General features: G+C 43.2%; 1 non-coding gene across 2 annotated transcripts in view; it reads left to right on the plus strand.

Annotated features, from left to right (window-relative positions):
* The window catches only part of LOC109418038 (uncharacterized), a 462,219-nt gene that overhangs the window by 242,615 nt on the left and 201,986 nt on the right, over nt 1–17,618 (plus strand). The gene's annotated exons all lie outside the window — the stretch shown is intronic.

Genomic DNA, 17,618 nt, shown 5'->3' on the forward strand with positions numbered 1-17,618 from the left:
AAAAATAACGAAGTATACACGATCTAGCGGAGGAGTTGAAGTGTGGATACTCAAAGCTAAAAACATCAAAGTACCGAGTTTTTTTTCTGGTTATTTTTTTCAAAATTTTCCAAAATTGCCAAACCTTGTCCAGCCAGCATTTATCAAGCGCTAATGGCCGCCAGAATGGGGCTCACTTTCTGGTAGGGATCAGCCGATTTGACGTTTTGCTTGTGTCGTTTGACAGCTGATCGATAAGATTGACGATCGATCTTATCGACCAGCTGTCAGACGACACTAGCCAAACGTCAAAACGGCTCCTCCCTGCTAGAAAACGATTAAAATTCTGGCGGTCATTAGCGCTCGTAAAATGCTGGATGAAATCCTCTAAATTGGCAACAATCAATCATGTATACCAACTTTTCGAGCCTCTAAAATACCCTCTAGTGTAAAAAGTTTTGTACTTTTTAATTCCGCCCTCTAATGGTCCACTGCACGAATTTATGCTGGTCTGCTTACACTCACAGCAAATTTGACGTTTGAGCGATGTCTTTGACAGATACGCGAATTTCGACTACAACTACAACGAGGACCTAAGTAATGTTGAGTCTTGTAAGATTTCGGAGCTCTGAGAACTTCACAATTTCAGCAACATGACGACCTAGCCTCATTCATCGATTGTACTTTATTACTCGACTTACTTTGGTCCACAACCTTTACTTCCCCTTGCGGGCACGTCCATAATCACAGCAGCTTGACAACAGCCACCGCAGCTGAATACGTACTCCATGTTCTGTTCGGCCTTCAAGTACTGTGGCAAAGTATTCTGGTTTCGGTTGCTTACTTCACTTCTTACAAGGGAAGGTTACGAAGGTGTCCCCCGGGGATTTCAACCGGACTAATTTTGTTGCATTCTACATGTGGAAATATGAATAAATCCAAAGCCTTTCGGGTGATGGGCCAGTGGTGTAGTCAGGAGGGGCCCTTAAAGGGGCAAAATAGGCAAAATATAACATTATTGAAAATGCTCAAACGTCATTAAAATGCAAATTTCACAATGTATTGCAGTAGAAATAGGCAGAACATGCATGTATACATGATTTCGTAATAATTTTAATTTACCATAGGCGTTGCCAGGGTAGATGGGTGATAAACAAGGTAATACATTTTTATTAAAATAACCTCAACTGGTTCTTACCCTGGCAACGCCTATGGTAAAATAAATTGGATACGAAATCATGTATTCATGCATATTCTGCCTGTTTCTACTGCAATACATTGTGAAATTTGCATATTGATTACGTTTGAGTATTTTCAATAATGTTATATTTTGCCTAATTTGCCCCTTTGAGGGCCCCTCCTGACTACACCACTGGCCCATCACCCGAAAGGCTTTGGATTTATTCATATTTCCACATGTAGAATGCAACAAAAATAGTCCGGTTGAAATCCCCGGGGGACACCATCGTAACCTTCCCTTGTTAGACGATTGATGGTCGGGGATGACGTTTTTGGAAATACGGAAATTTCATCAACCCTTTCGATCCGACTTCTGAAAAAAAGGAGGTAAAGAGGTTATCCGACAATAGGAAACGAGATTCATATGTAATGGACATAGAGAGTTGTAACCCGACCAAACTGCACCAAATCATTGCACTCAACAGTGTGGACCTCAAACGTTTTATAAATGGATTACTTTCTTCACTCCACATCATATCCCAAATTGCAAAGACCAACACCATCAGCATTTCACTTTCATCAACCCGTCAATGGACACCCCATTTCCACGAGTGAAACTTCATCCCGTTCTCTCTCCCATCCCGTGTTCGATTTATTCAAAAGATCACCCGAGAAGTTGCCATAAAGCAGCAAGAGTAGTGGATCCCGCACGGTTTCCCCTTTCATCATTCAAATTCGTATAGCTCACAGCTCACACACCATTGAAGATCTTCGTGTGTAGCCATCTTCTTCCGCACGACGCAGTCATTTATGCTGGCTGAAGTCCCATAAGCATCTCATCCGATAATGAAATGAACCCGCAAACTTGCTGAACGGGTTTTTGGCGAGAATTGCTGAGGTACAGTGGCGGACAAAAGTTTTTTTTTACCGAGTGATTTAATCTGAGTTGAGCTTGATTGATCGCCTGTAGTTACTTCTCCAGTTTTGCCAGGTCTTCTGCACTTACAGAAGGAATCAATGAGTTGGGTACAAACACGCAGAAAAATAAATTGTAAACACAATCAAATTCTAGTTCAAATCAACCGATTTTTCAGTTTACTATAGAGACAAACTGATTTCTAGCTTAAACTTGGCTTAAACTGAACTGTTCCATTGTTTGATAATTCAAATATTTTCATTTGTCAAAATTGTTGACAGTTGGTTAGAACAAACAGAGATTTGGTAGTTTCAACATAAAATAACGGATTGTTTTAAACGACTGCACTTTTGCCACTTACAAAGCCGGAATGTGATTGTGTTGGTGACGGCACACAGTGGGATCATTCTGAAAAAAGACAATCAAAACCTCTAAGAGCCGTTAGATGACATTTTAGCATATAGGTGTCTTTGGAAGATATGTTCAGAAAAATCTTCTCTATTTTTATGCATATTCACTGTATGGTAAAACTGTAGGGTGAACCCGAGCAAAAAAATTTTTTTTCAAAATATTTTTTTAGAGGGTAGATGTCTTCAGCAAAGTTGTAGAACAAGTAATTTCAAGTATCTTTGCTGAAGACACCATATATCTTGGACTTCATTTTTTGGGAGAAAATATGAAAGTTTTACAAAACAACCTCAAAATCAGTTTTTTGAACTTTTCCATGATTGTATCGTGAAATTTCAACGTGATATGTTCTACAAGTTTGTAGGTACTACTGGAATACACTATCTTGCCGAAGACACCAACTCTGTAAAATTGAAAATTGCTCCAGTAAACCAATTTTTTTGAAAATTTTTCACTATTTTCGCTATTGAATATTTTTTGAATAGGCACTTTTTGGCAGCCGTGCTATCAAAATTTCACTGCCTCATCATGTCCAGAATAGACCAAAAGTGACTTAACAATCGGGTCTGATAAGGCACTTTGATTTCTGATGCTATTTTAATAGTCATTTTTCAAAGGAAATATTCACTAATTTCATACAAATCATTTAATACAAACTGAAAACTCACGAAAACTTTTCGACATTAATATTTGTTAATCAAAATAGTATTCTTGTTGAAATAGTCTACATTTCTAACACTGTGGTTGACTTTACATTGAATACACGACAAAAAATATTGCTTTTTAAAAATTTTTAAATGAGTTTTTAACACTATTTAAAAACTGTGTTTTTTATCTAATTTTTTATTGTAATTCCCAATGCATTTGTTTATGTTAAAATACAAACATTAATCAGTTAACTAAAACAATGATAATATTTCTGTTCATTTGCTATGTTAACATTATAACTTCGGTAAAAAAACTGAAAAGGCGAAAATATACATGTTTTGTGTTGAAAATAGAAAAATAAAATAAAACGAGTGAAACATTACATCACATTGAAACAGCCAGTATCTGTTAGAGTTATTCTAGGTTGTAAATCTTACGCCATGATGAAAATTCTACACAGATATTTTATTGAAATTGGTTATGCTGTTTGATACTCTTTAAAATTTATTTTTTGCGGTTTTCAAGAACTGCGTCCGTTAGGTCGATTCCTGTCCATGATTTCCAAAATTCCTTCGTCGTAGACATATTACCTTGGTTCATCCCTTGACAAATCCGCATCAAGATCACGGCTCGATTATGGATACTTTTCCGGAGGAGCCTTTAGTTTTATGTTTATATTATAACGATTTTTTGAAAAGATAAAAAGGTTTTGTGCCTTTTTGAGAAAGATTTCGTAGATGAGGAAATCACTCAAAGAGGCTTTTCCCCCCTTCAAAATTTGTAGTTCAAAATAAATTACACTAACAGTTGAAATAGTCTACATTTATTTAACTTGTTTTTTTTTATTCAGAATTACTACTCGGGTGAGCTAAAAATAATATTGAAAGGTTGTATGAGATTTGTGAATATTTTCTTTGAAAATTACTATTAAAATAGCTTCAGATATCAAAGTGCCTTAACAGATCCGATAGTTAAGTCAATTTTGGTCTATTCTGGACATAATGAACCATTGAAATTTTGACAGCACGGCTGCCAAAAAGTGCCTACTCAAAAAATATTCAATAGTGAGTTTTTAACTCATCTAAACATTTAAAAAGCGATATTTTTTGTCGGGTATTAAATGTAAAGTCAACCACATTGTTAGAAATGTAGACTATTTCAACAAGAATACTTTTAGGATTAACAAATATTAATGTCGAAAAGTTTTCGTGAGTTTTCAGTTTGTATTAAATGATTTGTATGAAATTAGTGAATATTTCCTTTGAAAAATGACTATTAAAATAGCATCAGAAATCAAAGTGCCTTATCAGACCCAATTGTTAAGTCACTTTTGGTCTATTCTGGACATGATGAGGCAGTGAAATTTTGATAGCACGGCTGCCAAAAAGTGCCTATTCAAAAAATATTCAATAGTGAAAATAGCGAAAAAATTTCAAAAAAATTGGTTTACTGGAGCAATTTTCAATTTTACAGAGTTGGTGTCTTCGGCAAGATAGTGTATTCCAGTAGTACCTACAAACTTGTAGAACATATCACGTTGAAATTTTACGATACAATCATGGAAAAGTTCAAAAAACTGATTTTGAGGTTGTTTTGTAAAACTTTCATATTTTCTCCCTTAAAATGAAGTCCAAGCAATATGGTGTCTTCAGCAAAGTTACTTGAAATTACTTGTTCTACAACTTTGCTGAAGACATCTACCCTCTAAAAAAATATTTTGAAAAAAATTTTTTTTGCTCGGGTTCTCCCTACAGTTTTACCATACAGTGAATATGCATAAAAATAGAGAAGATTTTTCTGAACATATCTTCCAAAGACACCTATATGCTAAAATGTCATCTAACGGCTCTTAGAGGTTTTGATCGTCTTTTTTCAGAATGATCCCACTGTGCGGCAGCTCCTGCGCAGCTCGGAAATCTATTTTTAGACACTCGGAAAGCGGATGGAAGTGGGAACGAATTAAAAAAAAGACAAAAAGGCGAACCCGACCAACTTTTTGTGGATGCTGTTTTGAGTATCTGCGCGTTATCCATCACGACCAAAACTGCACTTGGAAGTTGGAGTGATGTATTTGAAACACTTTGTTCGTTGTGGCGATGTTGGGGTGGGAACTTTAAAGATGCGTGAGTGCTTTCGGGCCATGTTTGTGGTCCCCATTTTGTTGAAACAAATGAAGTTTTTAACCTTATATGAAATGGTGGGAATTGATTGTTTTGATCGATAAACTCCAAGTATGAACAAAGAAATATAACTTTGAAATATGTGAATGCTCAGTTTGAAAATCAACCATGCGTTTTATTGGCAACAGGAGTTGTTACAGGCCGTGTATACAACTGCGTCTGCGCAAGTTCATACGAAAAAGTAGCGCTCAACACATATTTACTCATTCAGGTTATTCTTATGAACACCATTTTTATTCTGTGATTATTGTGGAGATCACTAAATTCTGGACAAAGCAGCTGCAAATTCTGTGGCGATTCTTGGTTCATCGACCTAACAAATCAGCAATCTACTTGATAATTCTGTAAACGTTCAATGGTTGACCGACACCCAGAGGGATGAAATCGACGTTCGGCAACTTTCGTCCGATACTGTAACCACCTCCCGAGAAGCAAAACAAAATTCCAAAAACACCGTCGCTCATCTCACCTTTGGTCCGCTTTCCGCGCCGAGATGCGGCCGGGGAAAGGCCTTCCCGTGTGTTGATATCCGTACGTGTACTGTATCCATAGATAACCCAAGGCTGCTGCTGCTGCTCGTGGTACGATTGTGGAGCAAATTGGTCTTGTCCCATTTTTTCGGCGCAAATGATCGGTGATCTGCGGTAGGCATACACTCGTGCTCGTGAAGCGCAGTGTGGTGAGATTGACTCTCTCTGCTCCACTTTATGCATGGGGAGAGCTGTCTTCCTGTGCAGCCGGTATCAAGGTATCAACCGCACAATTAATGCGAACATCATCCATCGTAATTGTCCGCGCGGTGAGCAAGCAAGCATCAGTCACATATCGTCTACTAATGGTAGAGATGGTCGGGTTTCAGATTTTATAGACCCGAACCCGACCCGTACCCGAACAATTTTCAATTTCAAAACCTGGACCCGACCCGTACCCGAGAATATTTTGTTCCGTCAAACCCGGACCCGACCCGAACCCGAAAAATTTTTGTCGATCAAACCCGAACCCGACCCGAACCCGAAAAAAAATTGCCAATAAACCCGACCGAAACCCGAGTTAAATAATAATCATTAAATGTATCGGATACAACAAATAAAACATTTTTCTGAATATTGATTTATCTTCATTGGTACCAAACCCGACTTGAACCCGACATTATTCAAACCCGACCCGACCCGTACCCGACAATTTTGAAATTGTTTAAACCCGGACCCGACCCGTACCCGAGCTTTTTTCAAATTTCCAAGCCCGAACCCGACCCGTACCCGTCGGGTTCGGGTTCGGGTCGGGTTTCGGGTTTGAAGAGTATCGGTTCTTCTAGGCTTGCTCTTGTACTCGTACCAATAAATAGGGGAGTCGATAAAATGACTCTTACATTTTTGCCACCAAGGTGTACCGAAAGGCCACATATATGTTCACTCCAAAAATGAAATCTTGATAGAACCCCCGGAGGGCCAAGTCTTATATACCAATCGACTCAGCTCGACGAGTTGAGATGATGTCTGTGTGTGTGTGTGTTTTTTTTTTTTTTTTTTTTTTTTTTTTTTTTTTTTTTTTTTCCCTCCCAACCTCCCCAGCAGAGAAAACCGATTGGAAAAACTCTGCTACACCTTGATGCCTCGATCCCCCTGGTACCACTGATATGCGACTGCTTCAGGGGGGGCAATGCGCTCATGCGCTCTTCTGCTACAGTGCTCATGCACTTTTTGTCGCTCCTAATCTGTACTCATACACGTCTCGTATTTTGCTTACTCCGGTTGGTGTTGGCTCGCCATTAAGCGGACAACATGCTTAGTTTCAAATTTGTTATTCTACACGTTCTAATGTTAGTACCTAACATATCGCCATTCAGCGACACATAGGTACAACATACACACAATTTGTTATTCTAATATCACGCAAGGCATTCGGATCCTACTAACTTGCTCCGAACGGTGTCCTCGCCGTGCCGCCGTTGTGCCATTTAGCACTCCAGCTTTTCGCGCACGACTCGGATAGTCCCCGACGGTGGATCTACCCTACGCCGACAAAGAGTTCCCCGGCAGTGGAACATCTTCCGAAACCGTTTCTTCCCAGACAGGTGCCGAGGTCTCTCCTGCGATTCCGGTTGGAGACTGGCTTCCGGTTCACAGGCGCCCCGACGACCAAATTCCGGTGCTTCTGCGCGATAGACTCGGTCTAGTCCCCGGCGGTGGGCCTAGCCTACTCCGACGGAGAAAACCCCCGGCGGTGGAAGTTCTCCCGATACCGATGTTTCTATCCCGACCAGTAAGGTGTCGAAGTCGGTCCGGCGATTCCGGTTGGTGGTGGACTTCCGGTTCACCGGCGCTCCGACGACCAAAAACCGGTGCCACGTTACGGACGACTCAGTCATGTCCCCGGCGGTGGATCATGCCTACCCGGATCGCGTTCCGCCGCTCTCTGGTCTTCGCGCCACTTCCTCTGCAGCGCGGACAGCACCCTCGTTACTGCTCTGTCGACAGCGTTCCACGTGTTTTCATCGCGACACATCTCTTCGACAATGTTGTCGACTGTCACTCCGCGCAGCAAGACGCGAATTTCTTCGAACCTGGGGCATTCGAAAACGACATGTTCCGGTGTCTCCTCCACGTTAACACACTCCGGGCAAAAGGGCGAAAGAGCGTGCCCAAACCGGTGCAGGTACTTCCTGAAGCAGCCATGGCCGGACAGGAACTGCGTCAGATGGAAGTTCACCTCCCCATGCTTCCTATTCACCCACGCTGACACGCTAGGGATAAGTCGGTGAGTCCACCTGCCATTCGCCGAATTGTCCCACTCTTGCTGCCACTTAGCCAACGAGTTCGCTCTGACGATATCTCTTACGCTCCTGGTACTTCTGCGATGGTAGCATTCCACGTCTTCGGCGATGGTGATGCAAATGGGCATCATTCCCGTGATAACACCTACTGCCTCCGTCGAAATGGTTCTGTACGCGCTGGCGACCCGAGTGGCCATGAGTCGGAATGCGCTGTCTAGCGCTCTTCTATTCCGCTTCGTACTCAGTGCTTCAGCCCATGCTGGGGCACCATACCTGAGTATTGAGCCTGCTACGCTCGCCAGAAGACGCCTCTGACTACTTCGTGGTCCCCCGACGTTCGGCATTATCGTCGCTATAGCATTGACAGCCTTCGCCGCCTTTCCGCAGGCGTAGTCGACGTGCTCCTTGAAGTTAAGTCGATCATCGACCATCACTCCTAGATGCTTCAAAGCTCGTTTCGATGTGATTACGTGCTCTCCGACTACGATCTCCATCGTTTGGGCTGCTTTACAGTTGCTGACCAGAAGCACCTCCGTTTTGTGATGGGCAATCTGTAGCTTGACCCCAGTCATCCATCTTTCAACAGTGGACATTGATTCCGTCGCCAGCATTTCAACTTCTTCAAGAGTCTCTCCCATTACCGTCAACACGACGTCGTCTGCGAAGCCCACAATGACGACTCCTTTGGGAAGTTTTAACGACAGTACGCCGTTGTACATGACATTCCAGAGCGTTGGGCCTAGTATGGACCCTTGTGGAACACCTGCCGTTACTTCTATAGACCTCTGCCCTTCGTTGGTCTCGTACACCAGTACCCTGTTCTGGAAGTAGCTCCGTAAAATCTGGCACAGATAATCGGGAACCCGCATACTGTGTAGCGCTACGGCGATAGCCTCCCAGCTGGCACTGTTAAACGCATTTTTGACGTCTATCGTTACCACAGCGCAGAATCGGTCACCTCTCCGTTTTTTCTTGGACGCCTTCTGGGCATTCTCGATGACTACCCGAATCGCATCTACCGTCGATTTTCCCTTACGGAATCCGAATTGCATCGCTGACAGTCCCCTCTCACTTTCGGCGTATTCTGTCAACCTGTTAAGGATGACCTTCTCTAACAGTTTTCCTAGGGTATCCAGCAGGCAGATCGGTCTATACGATCCTGGGTCCCCCGGCGGCTTTCCTGGTTTCGGTAGAAGCACCAACTTTTGAACCTTCCAACCGTCTGGGAAGTAGCATTCATCCAGGCATTTTTGGAGCACCATCCTGATCATGTCCGGAAACGCCAATATCGCCGTTCTAACTGCTACGTTCGGGATCCCATCCGGACCGGGAGCTTTCCCGATCTTGAGCCCCTTCGCAATTATCAGCAACTCTGCATTGGATATCCGAGCACCTTCGTTGGGTTCTTCTGCATTCTCTGCGTATGGTGTGGGCGGCCAAAACGTTGGGCCATGGTGCGGAAAAAGACCTTCCACGATCCTCCTTAGTTTGTCCGGGCACATTTCCACGGTTACTGCTGGACCTTTGAGCTTCGATACCACGATTCGGTACGCGTTGCCCCAGGGGTTGGCGTCGGCTTCTCGACACAACTCTTTGTAGCAGTTCGACTTACTCAGCCTTATCTCGCGTTTAAGAGCGGCTCGAGCTCCCCGAAAAACGGTTCGCCTTGCTTCTCTCTCAGATTCATTTCTGGCCCTCTGGAAGCGTCTCCTAGCACGGAGGCAAGCAGCACGGAGGGTACTGATCGTCGCGTTCCACCAATACGCTGGCCGTCTTCTGTTTCTGGGCTCTATCTTCCTCGGCATTGCTATGTCGCATGCCGTAACAATCGCTTCCGTTAGTTCACCTGCATCAAGGGTTGCACCGCCGTATGGCCGCAGCGCCTCGACAAAGACTTCCTTGTCGAAGTCTTTTGTCTTCCACCTTCGTTCGCATGTTCGCGTTCTCCTCGTCGAAGTAGAGGCTCGCCGGCCAATGCTGTAGAGGATCGCCTGGTGATCACTGTTGGAATATTCCTCGCTGACTCTCCAGTTCATGTCTTCCGTAAGCGACGGACTACAGAACGTAACATCGATGATGGATTCACGGCCGTCTCTGCGGAATGTGCAGGCCATACCATCGTTGCAAAGCCTCACATCCAGCTTCGCCAGGGCTTCCAGTAGGCTGTACCCCCTAGTATTGGTGAGCCTACTACCCCATTCCACGGCCCAGGCGTTGAAATCTCCTCCGATGACTACCGGCTTCCGCCCGACCAGCGTGTCCGTGAGTGCATCCAACATCCTGTTGTACTCTTCATCTGACCACCTTGGAGGTGCATAGCAACTGCAAACGAAGACTCCATTAATTTTGGCAACCACAAAGCCTTCGTATGAACACTCGATCACTTCTTGAATGGGGAATCTACCCATCACCTGTATGGCCGCTATCTGGGATCTGTCCGTCACCCAATTGCTGTTCTCAGGGGGCACCCGATACGGCTCTGCGATGATTGCAACATCGCACTTAGTCTCTGTTGTCGACTGCCACAACAGTTGCTGTGCGACGTCGCAGTGATTGAGGTTGATTTGGGTTATCTCAATCATTGTTGACCTGCCATCGCCTTTTTATAGGCCGGGCACTTAAAGCCTCCCGTCTTATGGTCGTTTCCGTCCTCCGGCTTACACAGCATGCACTTGGGTTGGCTCGTGCAGTCCCGAGCAACGTGGCCGTTTCCACCGCAACTCAAGCATCGTCCGGACCTGTCGGGGCCCTTGCAATTTCTCGCCTGATGACCAAACTCCATGCATTTAAAGCATCGCTCCATTTGTTTGGTGGCTCGGGGAGCCAGTCGCAACGAGCACTCCGCCCATCGAATTTTTACCTTGCCAGTTGCTACCAGCTTATTGGCAATATCCACAGGCAATCGGATTGCCGCCGTCTGAGTGCCTCCATACGACTTCCTTATCCGAATCACCATCGGTCCTTCGACGTTGCACTGCTCCTTCAATGCGCGTTTCAGATCATCTTCTGTCGTGATCTCGTCCAGATCCTTGACTTCAACCACCGCCTCCTGTGATAAGGCTCTCACATTGGCCTCGTTCTCCAGGGATTTGGCAACGAGCTCCCTGAACGCCGAGCTCTTAACCGTCGGATCCTTCTTGAGCTCGAACAGCATCTCTCCTTTTTGGGTGCGTCTGGTCTTCACTACGTTTTCGCCCAACACCTTCAACTCCGGGTCCTCCTGCAGTTTCCTAAGCAGAGCAGCGTACGTCGTCTTGTCCTTCGCCTCGACGATCAATGCATCGCCCTTCTTCCTCTCCCTAGGAGGCCGGTGGGTTTCTTTCTTCTTCTGTTCCTTCTTCTTTTCTTCCTTCTTCTTATCTTCTTTCTCCTTTCGCTTTTTCTTCTTCTTCGCCTGCTGGTTCTCTACAGTGCGCCATCCATCATCACTCCGAGTGCTGGCACGCTCCCGTTCGCTTCTCTGTTTCTTCGGGACTTCCTCTTCTCCTGGCGTGTCCCTGCCTCGTTTCTCTGAGCGAGTACTCCGGTGGCTCCTCGGCGTCTCCATGTTTTCAGCCGTAGGTCTATCCGTGGCTTCCGCCAGAGACTTCTCGGCTGTTTCCACTCTCAGCTTGAGCGCCTTCTGATCGCGTTCCGCAACTGTAACGGCGGACTTGATGCTCGTCACTAGTTGCTTGATCTTCAGGTGAACGTTGTGCTTGTCTTTGACAAACTCGTACAACTCGTTCACCCTTCTCCTCACTTCGAACAAGCTCGACTCTTGAGCTGTGCCGCTGTTCGAGTTCGGTGTAAGCACTCGCTGATTCAGGAATGCTAGCTCCCGTTGGTTTCCTTGAGGCTCGCTCCGTATTGCGCTACTACTCGTTCTGGCAGCAGTTTCCAGCGGCGTCACTGGTGATCGCTGCATCATTCCACTTCTTCTGAACGCGTCCGCGTCCTCTCCAACTACTTCGGTATAATTTGATGTCTCCATTCTATTGGGTCCCCCCTCCGAGCCGCTATCTCCACCTGCTGTACGTAGTCGCTTTCGTGATCTCTTGGTTGTCTATGAATCAGGGAGGCCAAGCGAGGGTTGAACACGTACCTTCATGGGGTCCGTGTCCAGAGCCAGATCAGCGCAAGTCGGGAGTGTTACATCCGAGCCTAGTACCCATCAAAAATGATGGACAGATGAAGAACGTATCCGGAGGCCTGCCAAGGTTTTACCGGGACGGAGGCAGACGCACCATTAGCCCGCTCGCCGTTTCAAGTAGGTGTCACCCTTCCTTACTCAGGGAGCAGAATGGCACGAATGTCAGCCCATCGTCGTCATCCTATCCGTAATCCGTAGTCCGTTGTCGTTTGCGTTGACCAGTATGCCATAATCAGGAAGTTACTGGCATCGATCCTGATGTGCCGGTTGGCACTCCGAGTATTTGGGCTAAGGCACTTTGGAAGCGGTGCCAGGTCGCTTGTACAGAGTTGCTTGCGGATGTGTGGCTTTTTATGGAGATCCAACAGAGCCCACTGTTGAAACCCCGCCACATCCTAGGCATCCTCTGCTTGAGCTATCTGGAAACCAGAAGCTCGGTCACTCCCCGAAGGAAGAGCCAAAGGTGGTAATCCACACGGATGTGTGAACGATTTTCGCTTAGGATGAATTCCCAAGCTGCCACCCGACTCGCAGAAGGGGGGGTTCGTCAAGCCCCTGGACTCCTGTCCCTGCTGCCCCTATGTCTGTGTGTGTGTGTGTGTGTGTGTGTGTATGTAGGTATGTGTGTGTGTGTGTGTGTGTGTGTGTGTGTGTGTGTGTGTATGTGTGTATGTGTGTGAGTGTGTATGTGAGTATGTGTACAAAAATGTCACTTCACTTTTGGATAGTAAAATATCACCCGATTTCAACGCTTTTGGTTTCAATCGACGCGGAATGTTGTCCCATTGTTTCCTATTGAAAATGGCTTGAAACGGTCCAGGCGTTCCGGAGTTATGGCCATTTTAGTAATCCGGACCCGCACCGGCAGAAGTGGCCATTATATGAAATTGAACAAAACCCTATCGTGCGATACATCAAATTACGCCGATTTTTGTAACCTTGCCTCTGCTTATAGAATATTGTTTAGAGTCCAAAACCATTGATAAGAAAATCCAACATGGCGGACCAGAACCAAGGTAGCGGCTGTTTTATTAAATTTTTGGCTCTAAATCCATGCAATGTGTATATTTTGTATGAGGATGATGTCCGGAATTCAGATATGGTGATCAGAAAATGCAAGATGGTGATTCCAAATTCTAAATGGCGGACCAAAATTCAATATGGCGGAACAAAACCAGGATGACTGCTGTTTTATAGTATTTTTGGATCTAAAACAATGCAATATAATTACATTTCGTATGTCTGTTGTCCAGAATTCAAAATAAGAAAATGCAAGATGGCGGACTATTCAAGGAACCCATGACAAAGATCGGAGGTCGAAATGACAAAAGGTCGAATGAACAATGTTGAATATGCACTGAACCGACATATCAAATTGCATCATTATTTATAGAATCATAGAATTGAAAGCTAAGTTCAGATCACGATCCGGAACCGGTACAAGTAACCTTCAAGGAAATAGCCAATTTAGAAAATAGGGGTGATACACAAATTATGTCACGATAAAATCGACTTTCTTCAAACCAGCCTACCCCCCCCCCCCTGAGTCACACGTTTTGTATGGGATCTCAATATTTTATGTAAGGGTGGTCACGTTCTTCAAAAACACCCCCTCCCTCCTAATAGCGTGACGTAATTTGTGTACGGCTCCATATACTTTTTTTTTTCTTAAACCTCAATAACAGTTACAAAGGTTCATGAATGCTAGTTGTTCATACTCAGAATATACAGTATGCGGCAGGAAAAAATGCGAAAGTGTTTTTCAACTTCAAACCTCATTTTCGTCTATTTGACACTAACCAAACTATGTTTCAACGTTCCATGATCTATAATAGGCTAGTTTTCTGAAAAGTTAATTAAAAAATTTCCTATTTTGATCACTAACCTTTACAGGGCGGCGCCTGAAGATGAAGACAACCAGAATTTTCAAACCGCAGAAAATCACACAGGTCGCTAAATTTCGCATCTGATAAAACAAAATTTTTGATTTTCTCTACAATATCATCAAATATATGTACTTATTTCATCTGGTATGTGAAACTACATGGCTCTGGATCAGTGTGGTCTGGTTGTTCATCGAATTTGAGCTAATTTTGTTACTGTTATAGTCATTTTGTTTAATGACCATTGGGCGCGCAGTTTATTGATATCCGCTTATTAGGCCCACATTATCACATGTTAAACATCGAATATGTTCATTTTTATTTTTCAGTGCTAGAATATAGACATTGACTGATACACTGTCATGAAAAAATAGTCATATATATCCCATATTTAGCGTGAAATAGTGCCTTGAACTTTTCGCATTTTTTCCTGCCGCACCCTGTAAGGTTAATTAGGCTCACCATGTCCTCTCATATAGCTTCACATATTTTATTGATTTTTTTTCATTTTCTCGTACACCAAAGTGTACTGAAAGGCTATTTGTTCACTCAAAAAACGAATTTTCGATAGACGGCTCGGAGGGTCAAGTCACATATACCAATCAATTCAGATGAGATGATGTCTTTATGTGTGTATGTATGTGTGTAAGTATGTGTGTATGTATGTATGTCTGTGCGCAAAAAATCACTCACTTTTGAAGCACTTCCCAATGGCCGATTTTTTTAATTATAGCTCGAATTGAACCAGAGTTTTACCGCATTGTTTGCTATTGAAAATGGTCCGAATCGATCAAGGCGTTCCGGAGTTATGACCATTTCAGTGATCCGGACCACCACCGCGGTGCACCGGTATAACTGGCCGTATACAACACTGAACCAAGCTTCATCATGCGACACATCAAACTGCGGCGATTTTTGTTACCTTTAGCATGAATGACGAATATTGTGTAGAAATAAACACTGGAGACCTGAAATTCTACGATGTCGACCCAAAGTTCAAGATGGCAGCCGAATATTCAAGATGGCAGTTTCAAATTCAATATGGCGACTGTTTATTAGAGTTATGGGCTCTAAAACTATGCAATATGGGTATATTTGGTATGAGGAAGATTTCCGGAATCCAAAAATGGCGACCACAATATCCAAGATCACGGTCTAAAATCCAAGATGGCGGCTCCAAATTCAACATGGCGGCTATTTAACGGTGTTTTAGGCTCTATAACCATGCAATATGGGTATACTTGGTATGAAGAAGTCTGGACTCCACAAATGGCATCCAGCATATCTAAGATGGCGATCTAAAATCCAAGACGGCGGCTTCAAATTCAAGATGGCGGTTGTTTAATGGACTTTTAAGCTCTGAAACCATGGAATATGGGTATATTTGGTATGAGGAAGATGTCTGGAGTCCAAAAATGACGATTAAAATATTCAAGATGGCTTCTCCAAATTCAAGATGGTGACTATTTAATGGAGTTTTAGGACTTAAACTATGCAATGTAAATATATATGGTATGGGTAAGAGGCCCGGAGTGCAAAAATGACGACCAGAATATCCAAGTTTAAGTTTGCAAGATGGCGACTATTCATTGGTTTTTAGAGTCCAAAATCATGCACAATGGGTATATTTGGTATAAGGAAGATGTCTGGACTCAAAATGGCGACCAGAATATCCAAGATGGCGTTCAAAAATCTAAGATGGCGGCTATACATTCAAAATGGCGGCTGTTTAATGTAGCTTTAGGCTCTAAAACCATTCAATATGGGTATTTTTGATATTGGGAAGATGTCTGGAGTCCAAAAATGACGATTAAAATATCCAAGATGGCGTCTAAAAATTTAATATGGTGGCTCAAATTCAAGATGGCGGCTTTTTAATGGAGAATTAGGCTCTAAAACCATTCAATATGCGCATATTTGGTATAGAAAGATAACCGGAGTTCAAAAATGGTGCACCAGAATACTCAAGATGGCCTCTCAAAATTCATGGTTGCGGCTGTTTAATTGAGTTTTGGGCTCTAAAATCATTCAATTTTGGCATATCTGATTTGGGGAAGAAGTCTGGAATCCAAAAATGGCGACCAGATTTTCCAAGATTTTGGACTTAAATCCAAAATGGCGACTCAAAATTCAAGATTGCGGCTATTTTTTCAAGAGTTTAAGGCTCAAATATCAGGAGCCAAAAAACGATATGATTTCCGGTGCCATGGAATGGATATTCGTTAAACGTATGAAAGTGCGATATTCATCAACATGTCACTTGATTTTAGTTGAAATGGGTTTCGAAAGCACGAGAAAGGCGCCATCACCACTGGGTGGATTAATGAGGTTTGATTTTTTGTTGAAGGTTCAGAGCATTCCATCAACATTTTTGCAGCAATCAATAACCCTTCCAATTTACATCTTAGACAACCAGGAGTGGCCTAAGGATGCACGAAGTACATCGTATAAAGTACTTTTTAAGTTATTATCGCATATATGTACGGCGGAGAGACAACTTTAATCGCATATGATGTTATTTTTTATTCTATTGCGATGTACCTGCGTTAAGTCGTATAAGAATAAAAATCCTCTTTTGTAAGGTATGTAACCGGTAATGTACATCGTAATAAACGATTTTGTGGTGTTTAATTGCGATGAATTTATGTTATCCGTATAAACGTACGATCAAACTCGGATTCGCATGATTACGTACTGCGATGAATACGACCTCACTTAAAAATTTTCTTATTATGCAAGTTCAACTTGGATTGGTGTACGAAAAAAATCGCATATTGTAAGAAGAAACTCGTAGAAGTGTACATAAAAACTCGCATAAGCTGGAATCACTTATGTTGACATAATGCGATTTGATATGTGATAACATTGAAAGAGGTGGCTATTTGACTATGGTTGAAATGCCAAATGATTTCAAGGAAGTGAACAGCCTTCATTCTGGTTACAAAGTCATCATAGTTTGTTTGGTGTCTCTAATAAACAAAAAATGGAAGGTCAGATCACACACATGCAATATCTTCAACTTTACCGATCGCTTAAGATATCGCTTCAAGTCATAGAGCGTTATCATTGTCCTACCATTGCAAGTATATCGTCTCCACTTTTAAACACATAAGGCAGCCTTGCTGCATTTCCAACTCTAACTTTTTCTCTGAGACGCACATTTTACTACATTCTCTTCAATTAATAACACCAATTGGCCGATGCAATCGACTGTACCAGGAAGTGAGAAAGTTAAATGAATTAAAATCTCCACTGTAATTTGTGAAAAGGACTCCACAACGGCGACTAATTAATTTTGTCGATGAATCTGCTTCGAATGATGTGCCTTGTGATGAAAATCTTTTCCAAGTACGATCGAAAAGTTATTCATAATATGCTTTATAAAACCACCATAGGAGCTTCTGAGATATTGCTCTAAGCAGCTTGCAGGTAGCAAGTATAGAGAAAATAAAAACAACGAGTGATCCATAGAGAAACGATGACGACTACTATGTGGTAAGTGGTTAGGTATATTGACGAC

Source organism: Aedes albopictus, chromosome 2 (genome assembly GCF_035046485.1).
Source record: "Aedes albopictus strain Foshan chromosome 2, AalbF5, whole genome shotgun sequence".
Taxonomy (NCBI): domain Eukaryota; kingdom Metazoa; phylum Arthropoda; class Insecta; order Diptera; family Culicidae; genus Aedes; species Aedes albopictus.